Below are 12652 nucleotides of genomic sequence, written 5' to 3' on the forward strand. Positions count from 1 at the left end.
ATGGGAGAGGTGGTAGGACCCACTCTGTGGGAGTTTGTAGGCCAGTGTAAACTTAATACATGTTGATTAGGAATATTCAGAAGATTAATCAATGAACTGTTTTTTCTTTTAATTTGAGAGAGAGAGAGAATCATTAGCAGTTTCCATGCTCAGCATGGAGCCCACTGTGGGGCTTGATCCCATCACCCTGGGATCATGACCTGAGCCAAAATCAAGAGTCGGATGCTCAAATGACTGAGCCACCCAGGCGCCCCTGAACTGTTTGCTTTTAAACAATTGAAGCATCACATGGATACAGGAAAGTATGCAAAATTATAAGTGTACAGAATGACACCCTTGGGTGACAGCATTCCGATCCAGAAACGCAACATGGCTGGCATCTCAGAAGCCTTTCTTGTGCCTCCTCTCAAGCACTGCACCCAGAAGGTGACTGCCATCCTGGCTTCTAACACCGTAGGTTAGTCCTGCCCGTTGTTGAACTTCATACAGTTTCCATAAAAAGCATTATGCAGTGTGGACTCTGTTGTCTTCTTGTATCTGGCCCCTTATCTTTAACATTATGTTTTTGAGATTCATCCTTGTTGCAGCTTATAGTTATAATTCTTTGTCATTGACATATGGGAGTCAGTTCTATGAATATGATATTATTTAATTACTTTTTCTATTGTTGATAGACATTTAGGTTATTTCCAATTTTGGCCATTACAGACTGCTTTGTTTGCTTTAACTTCTTAAAAAATTTAAGAAATGTTTATTTATTTATTTTGAAAAAGAGAGAGAGAGAGATTTAGAGCAGGAGCAGGGGAGGGGCAGAGAGAGGGAGAGAGAGAATCCCAAGTAGGCTCCGCCTTCCTCAGTGTGGAGCCCAAAGGCGGAGCTCGAACTAACGAACTGTGAGACCATGACCTGAGCTGAGATCAAGAGATGCTTAACTGACTGAGCCACCCAGGTGCCTCTTTAATTTCTTAAATTTTTACTTGCTTTTTTTTTAAACTTTATTTATTCTGAGAAGGAGGGAGACAGACAGACAGACAGACACACACACACACACACACACACATGTGCGTGCACATGTGCTTGCATGCAAGCAGGGGAGGGGCAGAGAGCAAGGATCCCAAGCAGGCTCTGTGCTGGCAGTCTGTGCAGAGCCCCGTGTGGAGTCCAATCCCATGAATCGCAAGACCATGACCTGAGCTGAAACCAGAAGTCCAACACTCAATTGACTGAGCCACCCAGGTACGCCTAACTTTTTAACTTTTTAAATAGATAAACTCCTAAGTGACACAGAGCCAGTCAAATAGAGGATTTTGGAGCATTTGGAAGATGGGCTTGAACATTCCCAGACTTGTCCAGGGATGAGGTTGTTAACCTTCTGCAGCAGCTCAAGAGGTGGGAGCCCGGCCAGTTCTGCAGCTGCCCACGGGCCTAGCTGTGTGGTGGGCGTGCATTATGAGTTGTGGTTTGCTCAAGCCATTGTTGGGACCCTCCACCTTTGACTTTTGACATCCATCTAGCAGATATTTGTCTGTTCCAGAGTGGCTCCTTTGTGGTGGGTCCTCTTCTACAGCTATGATCCGTGGGGTCATAGAGAACCTGTGTCCTTTAAATCTGTAAATGCACGTTGCAGGAAAACTATACTTTTTAGGTCACAACACTTCCCACGTCGAAGGAAGGAACTTAAGAATGTAGGCAGCTCAGGTGGAATCTGCCCAGAGAAGGGAAGATGTTTGTGAGTGTCCTTCATGAAGTGCCCAAGCACTACTGCAAACTGATCCCTTTTTGATGATTTTGATGATTTCGAAGCTGACCTTTATGGAAACTTGGTTCTTGTGCTGAAAATGCAGACCAGATATACTGTGGTAGCTGTAGAGTCATGAGGCAGAAATCTGATCACTTTATCAGGAGGATGTTGGTGGCTCTCCTGCTTTCCCCTGCCCTCTTGGGCCACCTGACCTGTCACCTTTCTGTTCATCCAGCACATCCTCCCCTCCCCCCCCGCCCCTGCCCCCGCCGCCATCTGCAAGCATCCTCTTAGTAAACAACATGGCCCCATCTGCCCATCTGGTGGCCTCAGCACTTGGCTAATCTTGGAACACACCCAGGCCACCAAACTGGGCTTATGTAGCCTCTGTGACGTTCTTGAGCACTTGCCAATTCAACTGGAGGGGGACGTTCCTCCTTGTGAAATCATTCTAAACCGAGGAGCCCAAGAAGATGAGCAGGTAGACTGAGGAAATTAGTAGGCTAGAAAAAGCAAGAGAGAAGGCAGCCTGCTAAGTTAGCAATTCTGAGTATTCTCACCTGTTTCTGGATATATGCTGTATTTTACAGGATTTCTCAATAGCATGGCTATTTCTAGACTATTCCATTGCTACTACGAGAAATGTAAAATACTGCTTTTGTGGTTCATTATTGTAGGAGGGGTGCTCTCCTCTCATGTGAGAGAAATTCTTGTGACAGGAATAGATACCTGGCACAGAGATGTGTGGAAATTGTTTGCTGAAAGAATGAATAAGGAAAGTATGTCTTCGGATGTCCTGTAGTAACTCTGACATCCCGCTATACTGGGGTCTCATGAACCCAATATTGCTTGTTGATTGAGTCTAGCTATCTCAATCTGACCACCCAACATCTCCTAGATTTCCTGTCATTCATTCATTCATTCACTCACTCATTCACTTATTTATTTATTTAATCACATATTTACTGTGAAAGGTACCACAAGGAGATCTTGGGAAACAGCAGTGAACAAGACAATACAAGCTCATGGAGTTTATATTCTAGAGGGGAGAGGCTGATGATAGCCAAACACTTATGCAAAACACTTTCTGGCAGATGGTGATGAATTCTATGTGGAAAAATAAAGTGGGTCACGGGGATTAAGAGAGGGAAGTAGAGTGGGGGATGAGGTGTGTTCTTTATGGGGTGATCTGGGAGGGCCTCCCTCATTAAATAAGGTGGTATTTGAGCAGGGCCTGAAAGGAAGTGAGAATAGAGGCAAGTGGCTATCCAGGAAAAAAGAAGAGGTCACAGGGTCTTGAAGCCCAAGAGAGTGTGGTATGCTTGAGGAACATGAGAGGCCGGGAGAGGAGCCCAGAGGGGTGTTGGCGGGTCAACCCTGAAGGTCTTACAGGTTACCGGAAGCACCAAAAGCCATTGGAATGTTTTGGTAGAGGATGGCATGGTCAGAACCTATGTCTTTTAAGAGGACAGCTCAGCTGTTGTGTTGAGAATAGGCCCATGGGGACAGAGCAAGTGTAGAAAGACTGGTGGGGAGGCTGGCGCAGGACTCCAGGTAAGAGATGTTCCATTGCGTGGCAAGAATTTTTGAACACCCTAGGCTGCCAGAATGTTCAGTGGTCCAGAACACACTGTTCTACTTTTGTGTGAATTTCAAACCTGGGGGATGAATACCATCTTGGCCTTGTAGAGGGAGCCAGCAAGGGCTTCCCTGGGCCCCAGCCCCCTGCCCCTCTTCCCTACTGATGGCCGTCACCACAGAGCACTACAGGGGATAAACCCCAGCAAAGCAGTGTAGCATCTGGGTGTCACCAACACTCGGGACACACCCCGATTACAGTAGGACCCCAAGTGTCTCCTTCTCTTTCGCCCCCACTGCCGTTGCCAGCAGCTTCAGGGTAACCCGCTCCCCTGGGTAGCTGGAGAGTTTCACCTAGCATAATCACACAGAGCCTCCACAAGCCATAGTTCCCCCTTTCCCTCCTTGCCAAAATAAGTTGGGCCTTTTCTTTCTTTTTCAATTGAGATAAAATTTACACATAAGACTGCGTAAGTTTTAGGTGTACAACGTTATTGAGTTGATTTGATACATTTGTATATTACAATATGATTGCCACCATCTACATAGTCATCAGCTAACAATTCTGTCATGTCACATAACTACCATTTCTTTTTCTGTGGTGGGAACATTTAAGATCTAGTCTCTTAGCAATCTTGAAGTATGTAATAAACAATATCATGGACTATAATCACTCTGCTTTGCATTGGCTCTCCAGAACTTATACAGCTTCTAGCTGTAAGTTTGTGTCCTTAAACAACACCCCCCACCACCCCCCGCTGATTCCTGCACCCCCAGTCCTTGGTTACCCCCATGCTATTCTGTTTTCATGAATTCAGCTTTTTTATTCACATATTAGTGATGTAATATCATGTGTGTCTTTCTGTGTCTGACTTATTTCATTTAGCATAATGCCCTCGTGGTCCATCCATGTTGTTGCAAATGGAAGGATAGCCTCCTTTCTCATTGCTGGATAATATTGCACTATATATATATATATATATATATATATATATATATATATATATACACACCACATCTTCTTTACCCATCATCCATGGATAGACACTTAGGTGTTTCCATACCTTGGCTATTGTGAATAATGCTTTAATAAACAGGAGAGTAGATATCTTTTGATATCTTGTTTTCACTTCCTTAGGATATATGCCCAGAAGTGGATCACATGGTAGTTCTGTTTAGTTTAATTTTAAATTTTTTTGTCTGTTTTGAGAGAGAGCACAAGACAGTGTAAGCAGGGGAAGGGAGGAGAGAGAGAGTGGGGGAGAGAGAGAATTTGAAGCAGGCTCAGTGCTGTCAGCATGGGGCCTGACACGGGGCTCCAACCCATGAACTGTGAGATCATGGCCTGAGCTGAAATCGAGTGGGACGCTTAACTGACTGAGCCACTTGGGTGCCCCTAGTTTAATTTTAAATTTTTGAGGGGGCTCCATACTGTTTTCCGTAGTGTTTGAACCAGTTTACATTCCCACCAAAAGCGCACAAGGGTTCCCTTTTCTCCACATCCTCACCGACACTTGTCATCTCTTGTCTTCTTGTGACGGTCCTTCTAACAGATGTGAGGTGGAGTTGGGCCTTTTCTGTGCAGGATTTCAACTAAGTCGACTGTGGTGCCGCTTTCCTCAGACTTCTCTGCATCTGGGCCCACCCGGTTCACTTAGCTGATGGGGGTGTGGCTCTTGAGTGTGGGCTGTTCCAACCCTTGTGTCTGGTTTACAGCACTTCACGTCACCATTTGGATTCTGTGCTGCTTATCTGTGGCTGCGTAACATGACTGCGTACTGAGTGCTTTAGAACAACGCCCGTTTGTTAGCTCTGGAGGCCAGAGGTCTGGTGGGCTCAGCTGGATTCTATGCTCGGGCAATCACAAAGCCTCAGTCAAGGTTTGGTGGGGTTGGGCTTTGATCTGCAGGCTTCGCCGAAGAATCTGTTTCCAAGGCCGTTCGTGTTGGTGGTAGAATCCAGTTCTCTGTGCATGTAGAAGTCAAGTCCTCATTTGCTTGGCTGCTGGCCGGGAGCTGCTCTCAGCTTCTGGAGGTCACCCACATCCCTTGTCATGTGGCCCCCTCCATCTTTAGGCCAGCGGTGGGGCACCAAATCCCCCTCATGCCTCGAGTCTCTGACTTTTCTTCTGCTACCAGCTGCAGAAAGCTGAGTGCTTTTAAGGGCTCATGTGATTACGTTTGGCTCACCTGGATAATCCAAGGACAGTCTATCTGGAGGTCAGCTGTGCCACGGAGCACGCGGGAATAAGCTCTCATCATGGTTACAGTTCTGGGGATTAGGGCAGGACATCATTACGGGCCGGTTTAGGAATTCTGCCTACGTGACAGATTCTTTTGCTTCCAATAGCAATAGCATTCGTACACCTGTCTTGCCCTCATGACTGGTGTACCCCAGCAGCTACTACAGTGTGATTTTATTTCCAGGACCTGAGTTCCTTCTTATTTAGAGAGACTGTTGGCATGCCTGAAGCCACTCGATGCCCCAGAACCCAGCATAGCAGTGAGAAATCAGTGCTTAGTGTTTCTGTCTGACGGGATGACAGGGAACCAGGGAAATCCGGCCTATTATATCATTATGTGATCATTGAAGCTTCTCGTTAAGGCTAACATTTGGAGGCCTGAGATACTCAAGGTACTTTTTGGGTTTGATTTAGGGTCTTCTGAATCATAAAATAAGAAGTAGCTTCTAATGTTCCCGTGAATGTGCTTTTATCCATCACAGCCAACTTTCTGATAACTTACCAACTCTCTTAGAACCTCCCATGATTGAGAGCTCATTACCTTATAATGCAGTGTATTCTGTTTTTGGACAGGTCTATTTATTAAAAAATTCTTGGTGCATATTGGCTTCCTTCTGACTTTCACCTAGCATATGCATTTGTGGCCTAGAGCCACACCAAATGCCTCTTTTCTTTTTAAAAATATAGTTATTTTTTAATTTAAAACAATTTTTTAAGTTTATTTTTATTTATTCTGAGAGAAATAGAGAGCAAGTGGGGGAGGGGCAGAGAGAGAGGGAGACAGAATCCCCGGCAGGCTCTGCACTGTCAGCGCAGAGCCCGATGCGGGGCTTGAACTCACGAACCGTGAGATCATGACCTGAGCTGAAATCAAGAGTCAGATGGTTAACCAACTGAGCCGCCTGGGTGCCCTAAAATATGGTTAAATTTTTTTTAATGTTTATTTATTTTTGAAAGAGAGAGAGAGAGAGAGAGAGAGACAGAGAACGAGTCGGGGAGGAGCAGAGAGAAAGGGAGACACAGAATCTGAAGCAGGCTCCAGGCTCTGAGCTGTCAGCAGAGAGCCCGAACCCACAAACCTTGAGATTATGACCTGAACTGAAGTTGGATGCTTAGCCAACCGAGCCACCCAGGAGCCCCCTAAAATATGTTTTTTAAATGTGTAGAGACAGATAACAAGTCTTAGAATATGTCTTCCTAGCTGGACTCCAGCTTTGACAGGCAAATGTCATGTAATGTTTGCTTCTGGTGCTGGGTACGCCTTCGGAATATGGGCTCTGTCAGGAGTGAGGACCTTCTCTGTTGTACTCGTTTCTGTATCCCTGGCTCCTGGCACATTGCATTGTGTGTAGTTGGTACCAATAAATCTTTATTGATGAGATACGCTCTTCTTTGGAACTGAGGTGCCTGCGTGTTCTCCCCAGTTGACATTTTCTAGTCTTGTGAGCTGCCCCAGATCTCTACCTAGAAACAGTTAATGTCTCTGTCTTAAATCCTTTCCAGAACAAGGCACATAAATAGATAATAAATAATAAAACAAGTTAATGATTCGGGCACTTGAGGAAAGTTGCTTTCGAAAGTAACAAATTTTGGTGCTTGATTTAAATGGTCCCTCATTTAGTGTTGCAGTGAAAGGGAGGAGGTAAATCCACTACAGAGAAAAAAGGATCATCTTAAACTTGGAATTGGTTTTCCTTCCCTTGTCTCTCAAATGTATGGAGTCACTTAATCAGATGCGTCTCTTGATGTGGGCACTTGGCTGCAGAGATGGAAATGAATCCCCGCTAGCAGTAAGATATTCCTCCAAGAAATATAGGAGATGTGATTGCCCTGCTGTTGGGTACATAGCAATCACCTTACTAGAGGCAGCAAGTGTGGTGGGTATCTGTTGCAATATGCCAACATCACTGCTTGGTTTAAAATGCATGGTTTTACATAATGTAGTTGGGGACATATCTGTCTCATTTTTCTACAGAAAAAATGTAGGTAATTTTATTGGCAAGAAATTGCAAGTTAGAGCCACCAGCTCGGTAGCTCAGCTCTGTAACCTGAGCGTATTAGAACGCTCCCATGAAAGAACATTCCACATCTCTAAAAATTTCAGGGGGTAGCTCTATTCTCTGAAAAATTACTGCAGGGCCTTGTATGTCAAATAAGGAGTCTCTTCTTGACTTCACGGTGCTTATCTTTCCTCCTTCCACAGATATTTACTGATTCCTGAGATACATAAAGAAGTGCTGTTTGTAAGAAGGGTTTTTTCATAGGACGAGCTCTAGTTGTATCTTATAAGATCTATAGAAAAGCAATTACAGAAAACAGGTGTTTATTATCTCTCAATACTGTTTGATAAGCATCAGACTCAACTAGATTAGTTTGTTTTTGACAACTCTGATCTGGCCCTATTTTGCACATATTATGCAAATCAGTTTTTAAAATAGAGCTAACCATTCTAAGTAGGGGATTTCAGTTGTTTGATTCTTTATTTGTTATCTTTCCCAATAGCGTGACTAATAATTATCTGACAGATAATTACAAAGCACTGAACTGTAAGTTATGGTGCGAGAGAGAAGCTAACCTCTGTTCTCCACGCTTCTGTCTTCCAAACGCATATTTTGCTGTCTCTAGACTTTTGCTTGTTGTTAGAGTCCAAAGAATATATTAATTCTGTAACCTTTTTAGCCAAATGCATCGACTAATTAATTGACTCACACAGCGAACATGCTCTGGGCCTTTCCTTTGTTTAGATCACAGCACGAGAGATGAAGAGAAGGAAACACTCTATAAGAGAGAGCAGCCTTACTTTTAAAAAAATGTTTTTTTGGGGGGCGTCTGGGTGGCTCAGTCAATTAATTGACTCTTGGTTTCCACTCAGGTCATGACCTCAGGGTTTGTGAGTATGAGCCCCGCATTGGGCTCTGTGCTCACTGTGTGGAGCCTGCTTGGGATTTTCTCTCTCTCTCTCTCTCTCTCTGCTCCTCCCTGGCTCATGCTCTTCTCTCTCTCTCTCAAAAATAAAAAATAAATAAACAACAGTGTTCTTTTTTTGTGGTGAGAACATTTAAGATCTACTTTTTTAGCAACTTTGAAGTATATAATACAGTATTGTTAACTGTAGTCACTGTGCTGTGCATCAGGTCCTCAGAACTTACTCATCTTATAATTGGAAGTTTATACCCTTTGACCAACATCTTCCGATTTCCCCCACCTTCCAGTCTCTTGGCAACCACCAGCCTACTCTCTGTTTCTCTGAGTTGAGCTTTTTTAGATTCCACATGAGTGAGATTGTATAGTATTTGTCTCTCTATGGCTTATTTTACTTAGCCTCATGCCCTCAACTTTTATCCATGTCGTCACAAATGGCAGGATTTCCCTCTTTTATATGGCTGAATAATATTCTCTGTCCCTTTATATCACATTTTCTTTATCCGTTCATCTGTGGATGAACGTTGAGGTTGTTTCCATGTCTTGGATGTTGTGAATAATGCTGCAGTTACCACGGGGGCGTAGATATCTCTTTGAGATCGTGGTTTCATATAGAGGAGCTTTACCTTTCGTGAGTCTATAGACCAGTTGTTCTCAAAGTGTGGTCTTACCCCAGTATTGATGTAGTGTGGGTGTGTATGTTTCTATGTGTGTATGTGCTTGTATGTGTGTGTACACATGTGCATGCCCTGTATACATGCTGATAGCCCTAGAATATGCTAGAGTAGTAAATAGACATTCTGAGTGATTTAAGTAAAATTAATAGACTTATTTTTTAGAGTAGTTCTATATATACCAAAAAATTGTGCAGAAAGTATGGAGTTCACATCTACCTGCTCCTTTCCATGTCTCTCCACTCTCCCCTATTATTAACATTTTGCAGGAATGTGGTACATTTGTTATAATCGATGAACCGATATCGATACATTATTATTAACTAAAGCCATAGTCTACATTAGGGTTCACCCTTTGTATTGTGTGATTCTCTTATTTTGACAAAGGCATAAAGTCATAAACCCACCATGACAGTATACAGAATAGTGTCACTGCCCTGACAATCCTCTGTTTTCTACCTATTCATCCCTCTCTTCCTCTTCCCAGATCCTTGGCAACCACTCGTCTTTTTACTGCTCCTTCTATGTTTTTTTTGCCTTTTCGAGCTTGTCATCTAGCTGGAGTCATAAATTCTGTAGCCTGGCTTCTTTCACTCAGCAATATTCATTTAAGGTTCCTCCATGTCTTTTTGTGGCTCGATAGCTCTTTTCTTTTTATCACTGAATAGTATCTCATTGTCTGGAAGCGCTATAGCTCTCTGTTCACCTGTTGAAGGGCATCTTGGTTTGGTTGTTCCCAAGTTTGGTCAGTCATGCGTAAAGCTTCTATAAACATTCATGTGCAGGTTTTTATGCAGATATAAGTTTTCAGCTCACTTGAGTAACTATTAAGGAACACAACTGCTGGGTCACATGCTAAGGTTTTGGTTTGTAGAAACTGACAGCTGTCTTGCAAAGTGACTAACATTAGGGTGGCTCAGTCGGTTGAGCGTCTCGCTTCGGCTCAGGTCATGATCTCACTGTACGTGAGTTTGAGTCCCACGTCTGACTCTGTGCTGACAGCTCAGAGCCTGGAGCCTGCTTCCGATTCTGTGTCTGCCTTTCTCTCTGCCCCTCCCCTGTTCGTGCTCTCTCTCTCCAAAAAACAAACAAAAAAAACCATTAAAAAACAAAACAAAACAAAACAAAGTGACCAACATTTTACATTTTCACCAACAATGAATAAGTTCCACATCCTCTCCAGTATCAGGTGCCATCGGCATTTTGGATTTTAGCTCATAGGAGTGTGGTGGCCTCTCCCTGTAGGATCAGTTTACCATAGCACCCTAGGCATGCGAGCCTCATAAAGGTATGTGCACAGATAGGCAGGAGTGGAAAGTTTGTGATATACTAACATATTCTGAGCCCTGCATGTTTCAGAAAATAATTGTCCTCCTCATCACTTTTACCCATCAGTGTAGCTGTTTTCAGTCAAGTGTCAGATCTGGTGAGAGCTCTGTGAGGCTCCCTCATCAACTCCCCTGTTCAAGCCGAGTCTTTTCCTTCTAGAAGATATCCTTCACAGTTCCTCAGTTTTAAAGAAGTGGCCCTGTTGGGGTTTTTATCTTATTGTCAGTGCAGAGAGTTTGCTGCTGATTCGTCCTCAGGGGAAAAGCATCTTGCTGTAAGATGTCTTCTGGTGTCATTCTGGACAGTACCTCACACAGAGTTTTGTTTACACAGACAATCCCATGGTATTTTTCTCGGTTGAGTTTGCTTTGGTGCCCTGACAGCGGTCAGTGTCAGTAACAGTCATGATCATCAACTTTACCGACTCTACCTGTTTCAGGAAGACTTTTGCATCGTGGTGATAAAAACCAAAGACCTGGTAAATCTACAAGGATATCGCCATGTTAGACATAACGTATACATCAGGCACATCCTGCCTATCTCAGACCTCTGTTTGAAAAGTTAATATGGCCAATCTTATGGTAAAGCCTTTCTTTAGGTCATAGATATTTCTCCTACATTTTGCTTTTCTCAATTTTACGTCATTAATAATGATAATATTAGTTGGGGGAGGGGACTGGAATCTTGTGTTGGAGCTGTTTATACATGGCAAGTGCACTGTTTGACTTCAAATGTATGTGGAGTTGGCCACTCAACATGGGGAAAGTTGGAGGCACGAATCCCTACGAAAATCTGCATATTCCCTTTGACTCCAAGTAATTAGAAATTAATTACCAATAGCCTACTATCGACCAGAAGCTTTACCGATAACAGCCGATTAACATATACTTTGTATGTTCTGTGTATTGTACATGGTATTCTTACAGTAAAATAAGCTAGAGAGAAGAAAATGTTATTAGGAAAATTGTAAGGGGGAGGAAATACGTTTATAGTATGGAACAGTATTTATCAAAGAAATCTGCATACAAGTGGACCCGTGCAAGTTCAAACCCATGTTGTTCAAGGATCCACTGTGTATGGCTTTGAGGATTGACACTGTCAGGGTATTCTAGGCCAGCCCTGTCCAGTAAAATTTGCCTGGGGGTGGAGATGTCCTACACTGTCCAGGATGGTGCCCATTGCCCACATGTGCCTACTGAGCATTTGAAATGCAGCTAGTCTGACTGAGGAAATATATTTTTCATTTTATTTCATTTTAATTAATTTAAATGTAAACCTAAGAAGCCCCCTGTGGCTGGTGGCTGAGGAATGCAGGAGAGCACATAAACTGCTTATCTGGGGGCTCACTCTGCTCTTCCCTTTGGCAGAATTACAGAGATTGTATGGGAGATGTAACTAAACCAAGTCTGAAAAACTTACGGCCTGTTATCTTCCATCATGGAATCTGAGGTGACTCCTGAAAAATGCTTCCTAAGGGGCACCTGGGTGGCTCAGTCGGTTAAGCGTCTGACTCTTGATTTTGGCCCAGGTCCTGATCTTACGTTTGTGGGATCGAGCCCTGTGTGGGGCTCTGTGCTGACAGGAGGGAGCCTGCTTGGAATTCTGTCTCCCTCTCTCTCTGCCCCTCAAACCCCCAATAGATAAATACACTTAAAAAAAAAATGCTTCTTGATTTGATTTTCTGTGTCAGGTGAGGCCTTATGTGGTTCTCAAGAAGTTTGTAAATGGTACATAGGAGGTTTGAGGAACATGAAGTTTCAGTCTTGATGTTGTTGTCCTCTGTGCCCCAGGACAAAGAACTGGAACATTCTGAGCTTCAGTTTCCCACATATAATGAGAACCACTGAGAGGGCACTCAAGATATCTAGCTTCGGTGGTGGATGTGATGTGGGCAGAGCCATTGAATACATTCCCTCTGCTCTGGAGAATTCGTTAAAAAAAACTTTTTTTAAATGTTTATTTATTTTTGAGAGAGAGAGACAGAGACAGAGACAGAGAGTGAGTGGGGGAGGGGCAGAGAGAGAGGGAGACACAGAATCTGAAGCAGGCTCCAGGCGCTGAGCTGCCAGCACAGGGCCTGACGTGGGACTTAAACTCACAAACTGTGAGATCATTGACGTGAGCCGAAGTTGGGCGCTTAACTGACTGAGACATTCGGATGCCCCA

The 12652-nt window shown here is 43.7% G+C and overlaps 1 protein-coding gene across 2 annotated transcripts in view; it reads left to right on the top strand.

The window, feature by feature from the left end:
• Window positions 1–12652, top strand: part of FRMD3 (FERM domain containing 3) — a 311700-nt gene that overhangs the window by 25526 nt on the left and 273522 nt on the right. The gene's annotated exons all lie outside the window — the stretch shown is intronic.

The sequence above is a fragment of the Neofelis nebulosa genome, chromosome 12 (assembly GCF_028018385.1).
Source record: "Neofelis nebulosa isolate mNeoNeb1 chromosome 12, mNeoNeb1.pri, whole genome shotgun sequence".
In the NCBI taxonomy this organism is placed as follows: Eukaryota; Metazoa; Chordata; class Mammalia; order Carnivora; family Felidae; genus Neofelis; species Neofelis nebulosa.